General features: G+C 33.0%; 1 protein-coding gene across 3 annotated transcripts in view; it reads right to left on the bottom strand.

Annotated features, from left to right (window-relative positions):
• GRIK2 (glutamate ionotropic receptor kainate type subunit 2) overlaps positions 1–14,620 on the bottom strand; it is an 833,871-nt gene that overhangs the window by 51,740 nt on the left and 767,511 nt on the right. The gene's annotated exons all lie outside the window — the stretch shown is intronic.

The following is a 14,620-nucleotide window of genomic DNA, read 5'->3' on the forward strand; positions in this document are numbered from 1 at the left end:
TAACATAAAAGAGTAAAAGTTCTACTTCATATTTGATATATGAAAGTCATGAATGGAATTGCTATAAATATAATTGCATTATATATTTATGTTTAAATATATATATGAATGCATCAGATATGTATATATAAACATATATACAAATGAGTGGATGTCATTGTATGTAACCTTTTATAAACCTTTCTTGTCAATGTATCATTTTCTTCCCCCAAATTCTATGGCCTAATAAACTTTATATTGGATAGTGCGCTAATATTGCTTGGAAGGTAGCAATGGTAAATTAGAAACTTAGAATTAGGAGAGTGTTATGTATATGTACTCGTTAGGCAATACCTCATCTGTCATGTTTAACCTTCACTATTTTGGTTTCTTTAACTTTGGGAGAGAAAAATGGCAGAGCTTTATTGAATGAAAAGGGCTCTATAGCAATTGTCACTTTAACCTGCAAAGAGACATAGACTTCTATGTATATATGAAAGAGGCTAGGGTATTTGTTCCAAATAAGTATGAATTTTTGTTACCACTGAGACATTGCATTCATTTCCATTTGCCATATGACAATAGGAAATCTTTCATCTGAACTCTTTAAATAACTACTATAGTCAGGACAAATAAAATTAAGTATTTTTATATTTTACAGACAAAGTTCAAGGGTGCTTTATCAGAGTTACACTGCTAAAGTGGAAGAAGGGGTTATCTTCAGAGTGCGCTGATAAAAAATGCATTTGAAGAGACTAGCTCATACCTACCCACTGAAGGCTGATTTGATAATCACTATCCTTGACAACATGTCAGAGCCATATTATACAAAGTCTTTCTTCTACACAACAGACCCATATAGATAGGAATGATGATATCGTATTCAAAAGTGCAAGCCTTTATTTTCTCAAATATGAAATTATATGCAATATACTGGTAAGTTGGAAACACTTTTATTTTTACAAATTTTGTTCATAAGCATGAAATTGCCATTATATTCACTAAAAGTTAGGAGAAAATGGTGCTAAAAAGGATGTTGTGATGACAGTATAAAAATTAATGATGTACTGATGTACTATCTCATCAAAAAAATTAAATATACAGACAATGCTTCTAAAGCGAATGAAGGCTCATAGATAATGCAACTGTAAATATATCCTCCAGAGAAGCATTAAAGCATATGGGAAATATAAGGGCTCATAGTCTAAAGGAAGGTAATGAAAGCATTTTCACGAAGATGACTAGAATGACAGATGTTACCAGATGTGGAGACATGCCAACTTCCTCTAGAAAAGAAACAAAGTCTTACAGATGGAAAATAAATTAAAGGAAATGCAGGATATGGTGGAGTTTAGATCTAAAACATTAAAACAAATGATGAGAAATGGTCTGTACTTATTTATCTACCTGAATAAGTAGAATATTGACAGAGACAAACGCAAAGAATAATTTAACTTCATTTTCAAGGCTAAATAACATATCTGTATTATTTTTCACATTTCCAGAAAAGTCAAGGATGATATTTAGAATGAAATCTCCTTAGTAGAATTAAGGACAGTGATACAGGTTAAGAATAGCAATAAAAGGCTTTACTTGTATTTTATCCATATTGGAGAGTATTTGGAATATATTCAAAACATTATCACAAGTGACTGAGGTTTTATTTGTCTGTTAGGGTTGGTTTTGTTTTAAATATAGAGACTTATTAGAATTGGTAAGTTGAAAACAGATCATCCAATAGAAAATGGTTTGATATTCAAAGTGGTATGAGTATTCCTATACTATTTGATAATTAATATTGTCTTGAAAGGAGGAAATATATTTTTTGTTATTTGGGCTCATAACTAATATCCAGACTAGAAAAAAAAGATTAAAGTTGGGTAGGATAAAGTATTACCTGAATTATATACATAATTACCTCCAAACTCTGCTTCATTTTAGCTGTAAAAGGGTGACCTTTCAGTAATCCTTATATCTTGTAAAAGTCTGATGTAGTTGTTTTTACTTTTATGATATGCTACATGTCAACACTGGTCATGGTTACAGCCAAAAATACTAAGCAATAATCTATAAAAACAAGTATACTTGCTTCAAAGGTAAGATGACTGGCATTAGTAAAATAAATGGTTGGCATGATACTCAATTAAGGACAGAAGAGAACACAACAACCAACAGAAAAATCAGACAGCTTCCCAGAGAAATGGGATATAAAATGGTGACATAGAGAAGGAAAAACAATTTCTCAAAATAAATGAGTGAAAAGACAAAATCTTCCATCTGTTCACTTGAGATTATGTCTATACAACATCACTATAGTATTTTATTTGAAACAAATTAATTTGCTTTAAGTTCAATTCAAAGAAAATACTATTGTTTGAATTATCCAAGTATCTAACAGAGTAAGTGCTTGCTAAGAAAAGGACCATTTAAGATGTTATTTTTGGAGTGATTTATATTCATAGAAGTAAAACATAGGTAGTAAATATAACCATTGGAAATTACTGTGGGACCAGTATGTATAAGAAAGTTAAAGAGAACTATCCATTCAAAATGTTATGATGTCAATATTATTAAACTACATCTAGATAATACCGAAGCACAGTGCAGTAGTAAAATCTTAAGGATTATACCCAATTTTAAGAGATTTTCCACAATTTTAAGAAAAATATACCAAATCAGTTAGACCAATACATGGGAAAGTATATCAGTTCCACATTCATTAAAAAATAAAAGTAGATGATTATCTCTTTTCATCATCAAAAACATCTTTCCTGGAGTTGTTTACATATAATCCAAAGAATCTGTATGGGTACTCTCTCCACAGATGTAAATTATACAACTAATCCATGCCTGATCATCCATTGTGACTACTGAATATATTCATAAGTGGTATCATTATGTAAATACCATAACTATTAGACCAAAGACACAGTAAGTATCAGATTTTTCATTTGCTTGAGAAGGAAGTTGAATTTGTGTTTGTTTAGGAAAACATGCAGAATGTTCTTGACACTGTTATTATAATACCCAAAGGATACCCTTATCAAAGATGTTCATTTCAAATACAATGGAAAACCCATAAACATTAAGGGATGTTTGAATCCCGTATCTTTTAAAATGTTATTACTTTGAAAGAAATCAATATATAGAAGCGTCTTTCTGTGCATTATAAGATTTTAAATGATATGCACTGTTACTGCCCCTTCATTGACAAAAAGAAAATACAGAATTTATTGTCAAACAAAATCACTGAATGTCTTTCTCACAATAGTAATCTTACATTCCTCAGATCTCCTTTAGCTATTACTATCTATACTAATTTAGGCACTTCATCATATACTGCCATACTGTATTATCCCATTATCCCATGTATGTCCCATTTTCCCAACAAGATTGCAAGCTCCTTGATGATAGAAATAATTTTTCTATACTTCTGTACACTTCCCTCTAATTCTCCCTTTCCCCTACCCAATACCAAGTGATCTTATAATGATTCAGAATTGGCTTGTTAAGACCATTTCTCAACTTTTATGCAGAAGCATAAATTTGTAGATCCTCCTATGTGTACTTAGTTGGCAAATTTTCTCAAAGACTTTCCATAAGAAATACTAGTGGGAGTTAGAGACCTTTAGTTCAAAAGGAGATAAAAGGAGGTTAAAATGGTCTGGATATATCTCTTCTAGTCTTTATGACATACAGGGACATTAGAGAAAAGTGGCAACATGTAGCTTGACACTGTGGAAGAATCTGTTATCTGGAATCAAAGGACCTTAGGTTCATATCCCACCTTTCTTGATTACTACCTATATAACTTTAAGCAAGTTGCAACCTCCTCACATCTCAGTTTTGTCTTCTGCAAATGAGAGGATTGAACAAGTTGGCTCTGAGGCCCTGCCATATTTAAAACCCTAGATCTGTAAAATATCTTCTTTCTTACAAATGGTAGGTTGTATTTTAAGGAGGAAATAATGCCATGGAGCAGATATAGGATCTATATACTTAACATAGATTATGCTTTCATCTGCTTTGGTCCATAGAGAAAGAAAGCACCATGGGGAAACAGATGGGGAGGTGAATAAAATATAGGTTATGACAAATTCCCCTAACAAAGTAAAACTCAGCAAAGGCAGAATTCAAGTATCTGTGAATTTGTCGGTCTGTGATACTCCCTCAGCTGATACAGATAATAACCATGCCACAATTTATGTGTAACATTAAGAGTTACAATGGTCAAAAAGTTCACATTGTAGCTGGGGATGGGTCTATCCAAAGTTTGATAGGCATGTCTTTGGACAACAGAAATACAGTAAGTCACAGGTCCATAGTTTTAAAGTTTGATAGGACTCTCAAGAATACTGAATCACTACATTGAGGGCATTGACATAAGACTTCAGTGGAAACTAAAAATTTCCATTACTAAGTGCCTGCTACATGCTGACAAAAGACACTGAACAAAGTCCTATTTATTGGACTATTCTAATGCATACACACACACATGTATACATATGTATGTATATTATGTGTGCAAAAAGAGAGAGAGAAAAAATTTTGACTATCTCTTCAAACATTTCAAGTTTTTTTTTTTTTTAACTATGATTACTAATCTGGCCTGAGTGCTGGAATATATCCTCACCCTGGATCCCAAAAAGTGTATTAGAGGTGTTAGGGAAGTACAATGTAGGGGTTGGAGTCAGAAGACCTATGTTTAAATCTAAGTTTGTTACTTTGTTGGTGTTGATCAGTAGTTTTTCAATTGTGCCTGACTCTTCCTGACCTCATTTGGGGCTTTCTTGGTAAAGATACTAGAGTGATTCGCCATTTCCTTCTTCAGCTAGTTCATTTACTGATGAGGAAATTGAAGAAAACAGGGTTAAGTGACTTGCCCAGAGTTACAAAGCTAATAAGTATCTAAAGCCAGATTTGAACTCAGAAAGATGAGTCTTCTTGACCCCAGGCCTAGCTCTATCCACTGCACCACTTAGCTGCCCTGATCTTATTACTTACTGCCTATGCAAATGGAACAGTTACTTAAGCTCCTCCAGGTTCCAACTTTTTCATTTGCAAAGTTCAAGACTTGGCCTAAATGGTCTTTAAGATCCCTTCTAAATTCTAGATCCTATAATGCCACTCAGCATAAACAGATACCTAGCTATGTTGCTCTGGGTTGTGAAATCATCATTTCACTTTAAAACCCAGCATGTAGGTATAGAAGCACATAGAAAAGACAGTTTACCATTAACAATTATATCATAAGCACTAGGTGGTGCTGAAAATAGAGTGAGGAAGACAAGTTCAAATCCAAACCAATCTCTGATACTTACTAGTTGTTTTAACCCTAGGCAAATTACTTAACCTCTCCTTGACTCAATTTCTTTATCTATAAAATGAGGACAATGTTAGCAACCTTAGCTCCCAGAGTTTTCTGCAGATAAAATGAGATAATATTTGTAAAACATTTTGCAAACATTAAAGCCTGATATGAGTATTAGTTATTATTTCTATTAATGGTATTAAAGAATATGGAGATCTTGAAAATTACCTGGTATAATGCCATCATTATACAAATAACAGATAAAATAACTTGATCAAGGTGACATAGCGGGACAATATGGCTTAAAATTGGGTCTTGATTTCTTATCAAGAGCTCTTTCTATAATGACACATTAACTCTATCACTCTTTTTTTTCTCTCAACTGTTTCTCTGTTTCTCCACATGCAGGGAGAAAGATGCATTTACATAAAATGAAAGAAAATATATTTTAAAATAACCTAGAAATCATCAATTAAGTGACTATGAAACTGAACTTGAAATTAACATAAGGTTAATGTTTACTATGAAGCCTAAAAGAAGAACTTGGGACTAATTTTTTAGCCAGTTACAAGTATTTAAGTGGACAGAATTCTTCTATACAGGTTCTGTTTTCTTTTAAACATACAGAAGCCTCTGGAGTAAAAATGGATAATTTCTTTAGGTCTCTCCTTGACTGAATAAACTACTTAGCATCAACGATTTTCCTATTCTCTCATTCCAGGCTTACCTAAACCACCTGCTGATCTGTAATTGGATTTCCTAAGCAGAGCTACATGCCAGGAAGCAGAAGACCTATGCAAAGAATCAGTCAGTCCTAAGGCACAGTACACTTCCCATTGTAAATTAATAAACCCACACACTATCTTACAATAGAATCTCCTATGACTCTGAAAAGCATGAACCAGTTCACTGGGAAATAGAAACTCCTAGTTATAGTCCTTTGCTTTCTGATTTTTTTAATGTCTTCTTTCAATAAGAATAATGATACCATTGAACAAAAAAAAAGTCCAAAATATCTAGTCACTCCTTTGTTAAGTATCTGTCTGGTTTAGATATGCATGGTACCAGCCAATAAATTATCCTGCCTCCAAGTTCTCATTGTGAAATTAATATTCACCAAGGAAGTCAAAAGTATAAAAATAATAATAATAAACTGCTAGCATTTATATAGCACTTTAAAATTGTAAATTATTTTCAATGCTATCTTATTTGATCCTCACAAGACTGTGAGGTAGATATTATTATTATAATACCCATTTAGCAGATAAAGAAACTGAGACTAAGAGAAGTTAAGTAACTTGCCCAGGGTCACACAGTAAATTTCTGAGGCAGGATTTAAGCTCAAATCCAACAATATTCACTGAGTCATAGAGTTGCCTTCCTAAATGAGGTGATCAATAGAGAGAAGTACTATTCTATTTCTTTTTCTGGACACTGAGGATACCTTGAGTTCTTACCAGCTATGCCAACTTAGCATCAAGTTTCCACAGGTCTACCAAGCTGAAAAGGCTTTAAAGCACTTTGGTTTTGGCAAGACCCAAACACACTCCCCCTGAGGAGTCACACAGATAAGGGTAGGGAGGCTCACCACTAGAAGAGAGGCAAAGATGATTTGTATGTATGGTGGGGGTAAGAGGTCCATAAAAATGGTATCATAATTCTATCCAAAAAAACTCAATGTTTTCTAGCCTTTTATCTTTTTTTTTTTGGCCACACTAGATACCAGAGCAGAATTCCTTAATTCTTCTCTTCACCTCCTCATTCATTTCTGTTCCCTCTATTTCCTAATTTCATATAACTGATATTCTATAGACTTGGGATGTTGATGTCTGGGAGTATTTACTTCATCAGACTGCTGAGCCTGGTAAACTCTCATGTAAACCAGCAGATTGAATTTCTGCTGCATCAGCATCAAACCAATCAAAACCATTCATATAGAACTCTCTCCTTTGTAAAGGCAGTTTTCATGGCCCATAGAGCAGAAATGAAGAAAGGTAGGAAAGGTGCTGCTGTCAAAAAGAGAGTTACAAGCAATAAGAAATGCAGCACATGGACTTTTTTTATGTTACAGATATGCTTACCTTTTTATGTTTCAGGAAACATAATTCAACTTAAATATTTAAAAGTCTTTAAAGGAAAAGTTAATAATTGGATGTGGTATTAACCTATCAACAAAGCCAATAGAACTTTACATTTTTTTTTTATGTGGAAATAGGTTGAGACTTTTTCCCTTCAATTCACTAAAGCACTGAAGCAAACTTCCTTATCTTTTAAATAAATCATTTAAATGAATCATTTTCTTTCTTTTTCTTTTTTTTGGGGGGGTGGGGGTGGGAAGGAGGAAGAGGAAATAGAAAAACAGCTTCATTATGTATACAGAGTATTAGAATTGAATGCAAGCCCAGAGGTCCTATTTTGCCTTTGTAAGATAATACCTTTGAGAAAGCAATTTACAAATTTTAAAGCATCATATAAATATTATTATTATAGAAAGTCATTTAAACTCTCTAAGACTCAGTTTCCTCCCCCATAAAGTGTGGATAAAAGTGTCTTTTTTACCTAACCTTAGGGCTGTTATGAGGCCTTAGTGTACTATGTAATTATATATATATGTGTGTGTGTGTGTGTGTGTGTGTGTGTGTGTATATACATACAAATATGCATACATATTTATATACATGTTAAGTATTTTATAAACATATATACATATAGCATTTTATAAACTTTGAACATTATCTAAATAGAAGTTATTAAATCTTATTGTTTTCATCTTTTTGATAGAGTTCAGATAAAGACAGTCCTAAATAAAGCCACTATCCTGCAATTATCCTTTAATATTCAATGCTCTATGGAATACACTGCTGTTAATCATTCAGTCATGTCTGACTCTTCATGGGTATGGGGTTTTCTTGGCAAAGATAGTGGAGTGGTTTGCCATTTCCTTTTCCAGTGAATTAAGACAAACACAGGTTAAGAACTTTATTCACTGAGTTACCTAGCTTCCTCCATAGAATACACAGATGACTAAAATAACTGATTGCTGTAGTTGAACAAAATAATTTAGATGAAAACTCAACCCCTGTAGAATAACTGAAAGCATCACTGCACAACTTCAGTAGCAGACTGAATGATAAAGATGATATCTCTCTTATTCTCTTCCTACTTGGTTTTGATATCCTGCTAGGACTGTATTTTGAAACTTTTTGTCCAATCTAGTTTTGTTATTGTTGTTGTTCAACTCTTCATAAGCCCATTGCAGGTATTCTTGGCAAGGATATTGGAGTGTTTTACAATTTCCTTCTCTAGTTAAACAACTAAGACAAACAGGGTTAAGTGACTTGCCCAAGATCACACAGATAGCAACTGTCTGAGGTGAGATGTGAATTCACAAGCATGAGTCTTCCTGAATCTAGGTCTGTTACAATATCTGCTTTGCCAGCTAGCTGCCCCTGTCTGGTTTGGAGATTATGAATACTTGGTATGGTTACTGACATATATTAAAATGTTATTTTTAAGTTTTTAATTAATAAATGACATTTTCATATCATCATGGGTGACAGTTTATTCTGTGAAAAAATTACCCTTCAATGGTTTCTTGTGGTAATTCCCTGATATTGAATTGCCATCATAATCCCCTTTCATTTCAACAGAAATTTATTTGATATCTGTAATCATATCATTACAAAATCTAATGGTATTGACTATTATCAACTTTTGTTATTTGCTTTAACCTTTTTTAAATAGAGACTTCAAGATGATGTGCCTGGGGATTCATTACTTGAGGAAAATTTGCAAAATTCTTATGGTTCATTTCATACTTCCAAAAGTGTACATTAAGTGATATTATGTATGTATACATTGGTTTAAATACATCTGTTGCATTTCATTTTGATTTCAGGATGCCAGTAGTTACAGTCATTAAAACAAACTCTTTAATATAATTATGCTTAATGTTTTATGCCTGGAGAGACCAAGATACTCATATATACTACCTGCATATCAAATGGTACAAAGAAATTGTAACTTTCCTTCTTGTAGAGTAAGAATTATATACTGTTTAATTCTAAATGACATTTTGATAACACTGGAGAAAGATTCCATGAGGTGAAGGTGCTGTTTAATAATACACACACACATATATGTACACAGACACACATATGTATAGGAATCTAATCCATGTTCATCACATGACTAAAATATGTTTTGATTCAATTTCCTCTTTGAAATCCATGCTTAGTTCTATTTAGGGAAATTATTGTGGATTTGAAACTAGTTAGAACCATTACGAAATTAAACTATCTTCCTTAAAAATGCCATATTTCATACCAATTGTTCAGGAAATTATTTCATATATTTTAAATTACAAACAATTCTCCATAAGGACATAAAATATTCCAGTGTCCTTGCTATGTTTGGATTTATGTCATGGGTTTCAAGTACATCAATAAGCAATGAGCAATTTAAGTCAAAAGCTCTGTGATCATCCACAAAAGCATTTTGAACGTTATGGCAATTTAATTATCATGTCATTTTATGCTTAACTTTTACCAAATAAGGGGTGGCTAGGTGGCTCAGCGAGTAAGAGCACCGGCTCCAGTGTCGGGATGACCTGGAGATCAAATCTGGGCTCAGATACTCAGCACCACACCTAGAAATAACTGGCTGTGTAACCTTGAGCAAGTTACTTAACCCCAATTGCTTTAAAAAAAAAAAAAAACTATTACCAAATCAATAACAAGTTGCTCCTTACAACTTTTGGAACATGCCATTTTTTCTCATCATCAAAAATATTACTTTTCACATAATTATACTCAGTGTTTTTAGTGATACAACATGTGTAAACTTTGTTTAAAGCATACAAACATACATGATGAATGTGCTGGAGATGGCTCACACCAGCTTGCAAGAGCCAACTGTTAAATTTCAATATGAGCATTTACACCTCACACATTGGCAAATGCTATAAATCAGAGCTTGATTTATTGTTTTGTAGATTGTCAAATTTAAGAAAGTGATGAAAAAGGCTAATTATGTAAACTAAACTTAAATGTGTGGTATACTTTTTTTTTCTGATATCCAGTTATTAACATTTACTAGTGAACTCCTTCAAACATGCGATTGACCAATTTTTACATTCTCTTTCCCCAAGCATTCTCTCTTCTGGTTTCTTATTAATACTGTCATAAATCACTTTTTATGGATGTTGATTTCTTAATTTGTTCTCTGCATTGCTTTGATTCTTCATAACACTTTGTTTTTTATTTTAGGTTTTAATAACTGATTAAAGGAATCAAGAATTTCATATAGGTGTATATATGCTTACGTTCATGTATAAGCATATATATATATATATATATATATATATATATACACACACAAACATATGCTTTTTATTTTATTTTTACATTTCTTTTTTCCCCTTTTAATTGGGTAACATAGCAGTCAAGTTTTCTCCAGAGTGTACCAGCAAGATGTTGATATAATCTTACTATGTCTTTCCACAGTTCTTCAATAACTCAAGATACTTTTATCAGGGTACTAATTGATCCTTGTCCCATAAGAATAGGATATTCCTTTAAAGCTTCCCTCTATCATTCTTACTGTAGCATATTCTGCTAAGTCCAAGTCCAAAAATGTTATTATACTTTTATTTCCAATACTGTAGTCGAGTGCAATTGTTAATGGTGGCTTTATCGGGTGCTGGTTTTTAAAAAGTCACTGTTGTAGTATAATATATCTGCTAATAGGATTCATTTATCAGACTAAAACTGGGCTTTTCACCACTCTAGTGTAAGTATGCATATCTCCAATAAAAAGTAATCTGAGATGGTTGACATCTGTTTTGTTATTATATATAATTTGCTGAGCTTGCACTAAGTGAAGATTTTCAAAATGTCTTCAATTTTTCCTTCTCCAGATTTTAATAGCTTGTCTACTCCTTCTAATTAGGAGGAATTAAGAGGGTTTTTGTTTTTGTTATTGCTTTATGCTGGTCAACAATGTTTTTCCATGTGTTGGAGTCCAGGGTATTATTGACAGAAAACAATATGCGACCTTTGCCTATTGTTAATGAGATCTATTTTCAGTTTTATGATATTATGATAAAGTACTGATGCATAATTAAAATAATTAAGTCTTCAATCTATTTCATGCTTACTTAATGGACTACCCAACGTAGTGAACAGTGCCATAATACAGTAGGCATATTCCACATTCCAGCAGGTAGAGTGTCTGGTATTTCTGATTTGTCCTGATATATCTTACTTTTTTAGTATCAGATACAAAGGAGCTCCACGGTCCTCTATGTCAAACTAATCAGTACAACTCTTTTTAACAGAGTTAGCCTATAATTTACCTCACCTATTTCTTAGATTCATGAGGGTGCTTTAATCATACTGGTTGTGGTACAATGATATCTTGAGAGTCCCACTGGTCAGTATTTCAGGGTTCCTGCCAGGCTATCAGAGCTGCCATTGCAATCTCAGAGAATTGCATACTGTCCTAGCTGCCACTTTGTGACTTTTCTATTATCCCTCCCTTATGACATGGACAGTGGATGGCTTTCAGAGATATTATTGTTGTTAGTATTATCATATGGTTATTACTGTTGTCATTAGCCATCATTATTATAAGACTTTAGGAGACCTCATTACATATAGTGTGGAAACCTAATGAAATAATATGTCTAAATCACTTTGCAAACCTTAAAGCACTATAAAATGATATTTTTATTATTGTTGTTATAAAGTAAGGGTATCGCTTTGCACACTATAAGAGGTTTATTCATTTTATTTAAATTATTCAAATAAAATTCATTGGTTTTTAAAAGGATGTCCCCTTAACAAGTTATCTTAGACAAATGAATAAATTCATCACCCCTTATCATTCCATTTGCTCTTATACAAATTAGAATTTCAAAGTCAGCTTGAAGACATTCTAGTTCTTTTATATTGAGAGCATTCCCACCTCCTAAAGTATCAAGACAATAATTGTCATAATATTTGCGTTACCTCTTGAGGATGGTGCTAAGATGTAGCTTTAAAGATGATGGCCAAAAGGAAAGTTTATTTAAAGCTGTTTAATGAAGATTCTCAAACATAAGTCTTACTTTAAATAGACCAGTCACACAACATCAGCCGCCAGAAGAAATCTGTTCATGCAACATTTTGCAATATCATTGTTACATACAATATTGGAATTAATTTCATTGCCACTATAGTTGGAAGAAAACTACCTCATTAGGCAGTTTCTCAGACTGAAATCACTATCATAATGAAATGGCCTAATCGAGACTTTAGCATAGATTTAAAAATAAATCTCAGTAACCAGTTTCTCTGCCTTCCCATCACAACTTAATGCACTATATCTTCAGAAATAAACATTTCCATAATCCTTTATAATCCATAAGACCTGAAGACATTAACTGAAATTCTATTTGTATGTTGGACCCAATAAAAAGATCCAACACTAATCTCTGACCATTCTTCAGAGCTCTCAGAGAAAATCTGAGAGCAGAAAGGCAGTTCCTCCTATCGTTTCTTTCCAATCCATCTCAGACCACCACTTCTTTGACTAATGCTACTTCAAATATTTTCTGATAACCAGTTATAATATTTTTACGTTGTCATGAAAAATGTTACACTTATTAAACCCTAATGTGTCATTTGACTAGAGCCCACACTAGCAAAGGGAATTTGGCTCTGGTTTCCATTTTATTTTTTTTTATTAGAGAAAATAAATTATCAACAATACTGGAACATATGTGCTAGGTAAGACCAGCTGAGCCCCTCTCTGGAATCATCTGACCTTGGGCACAGGAAATTAGAGTTAATTCAGGAAAACAGGACTGAAGCCATATGTGGTTCATAGCAAAGGTGGAGCTGAGGCTAGGGAAGTGATCTGAGCAGCAGTCTGTTGTTAACAAACCTGTCAGCCCTTGGAATAACTCTAATAGTTCTATCTTAAAGTCTCTGCAGTGTCTTAAACAAGTTATCTGAAGAGATGTCCAATGAAACAGAGAGTTACTCTTCTCCATATTATAAGATAGGCAACAATTTTACAAAGATCTAAGAATTGTTCCTTATGTTTGACTATTAAGTGTAGTTGAACTGAATTTTATCTTATTATTTAGAATTTCTGACAACAATTCCTATAATCATTAGATTATTTTCTAGTGAGAGATCTTGAAATTTCCTTCAATGATAAGCATTTATTAAGAACCTAAAATATGTGAGACACTGTGTTAGGGGCTGGGCATGCAAATACCCTTCCCCCCAAATAAATACAGTCTCTAACTTCAAGGAGTTTACATTCATTTATATCACATATTATTTTCCAAGCTTATAGCTTTCTGAAAATGCTGTAAGTGCAATATAATTAATTAGGAAAAACAGAGAGCTGTGGTATCACAGTAAATAATTCTAAATCTGGAAGGAGTCATTTGGTTCAAATTCAAAGTCATCCACATACTTCTACCACATGTGTGACCTTAGCAAAGTTATTTAAAGTCCCTGCAATTAGAATAATAGTATGAGCACTTCCTCCATCGTAAAACAGTTGGTAGTGTCAAAAGAGGGAAAATATACAAAGTACTTTATAAATGGTTGTATTGTTTAAATACAAAGTAGGAGGCTACAATTTTCACATAATGAAAATCAGGAAACCTTTGTTCTATTGCCTAATATATGAAACTGTATCCAGATTCCCCTAGCCAGCTACTGTCATCTAACTGATAGGTAGATAGATAGATAGATAGATAGATAGATAGATAGATAGATAGATAGATAGATAGATAGATAAAGAGATATTTAGATATAAGATATAAATATCTGTGTGTGTGTGTAATGATGTATTTTCTACCTACTATACAGGGTTTTTTTAGGCTCAATGTTTGTGAAATTATTTCAAAAAAATAAAGAATTGGTATTATTACTAAAGCTTTGTATTAAAATGGTATGTGAAGCCTGTGGTATAATTTTAGAACATCTATGGTTTAAATTGCTTTATCACTTCTGTGCTAGCTGCTTCAGAGGCCCTAGAATACCTTTTAATCTTGATGGGTTTGAAACTGAGGTCAATACCTCTCTGTGATCCCAAGTTTTGAAACAAGAAGCTTATTTGAAAGCCTGGGGCCAGACTGGATACAGGTAAGGTAACAGACCTACCTCTAATAGTCTCACTCAATGAACCTCATTCCATGGAATCTAGGCCAACTCAGAATCTCATTCTATTATATCATCCGAGATATAGCTTTTATGTCCAGGGATTTGTAGTTCACTCCACTCACACCCCTCCTTATTGGTTTCCTAGATCACAGATCACACAAGCTAT

This window comes from Petaurus breviceps, unplaced genomic scaffold (genome assembly GCF_028583685.1).
Source record: "Petaurus breviceps papuanus isolate PSGF00001 unplaced genomic scaffold, PetGlider_PUasm1.0 90977, whole genome shotgun sequence".
NCBI classification, from domain to species: Eukaryota; Metazoa; Chordata; class Mammalia; order Diprotodontia; family Petauridae; genus Petaurus; species Petaurus breviceps.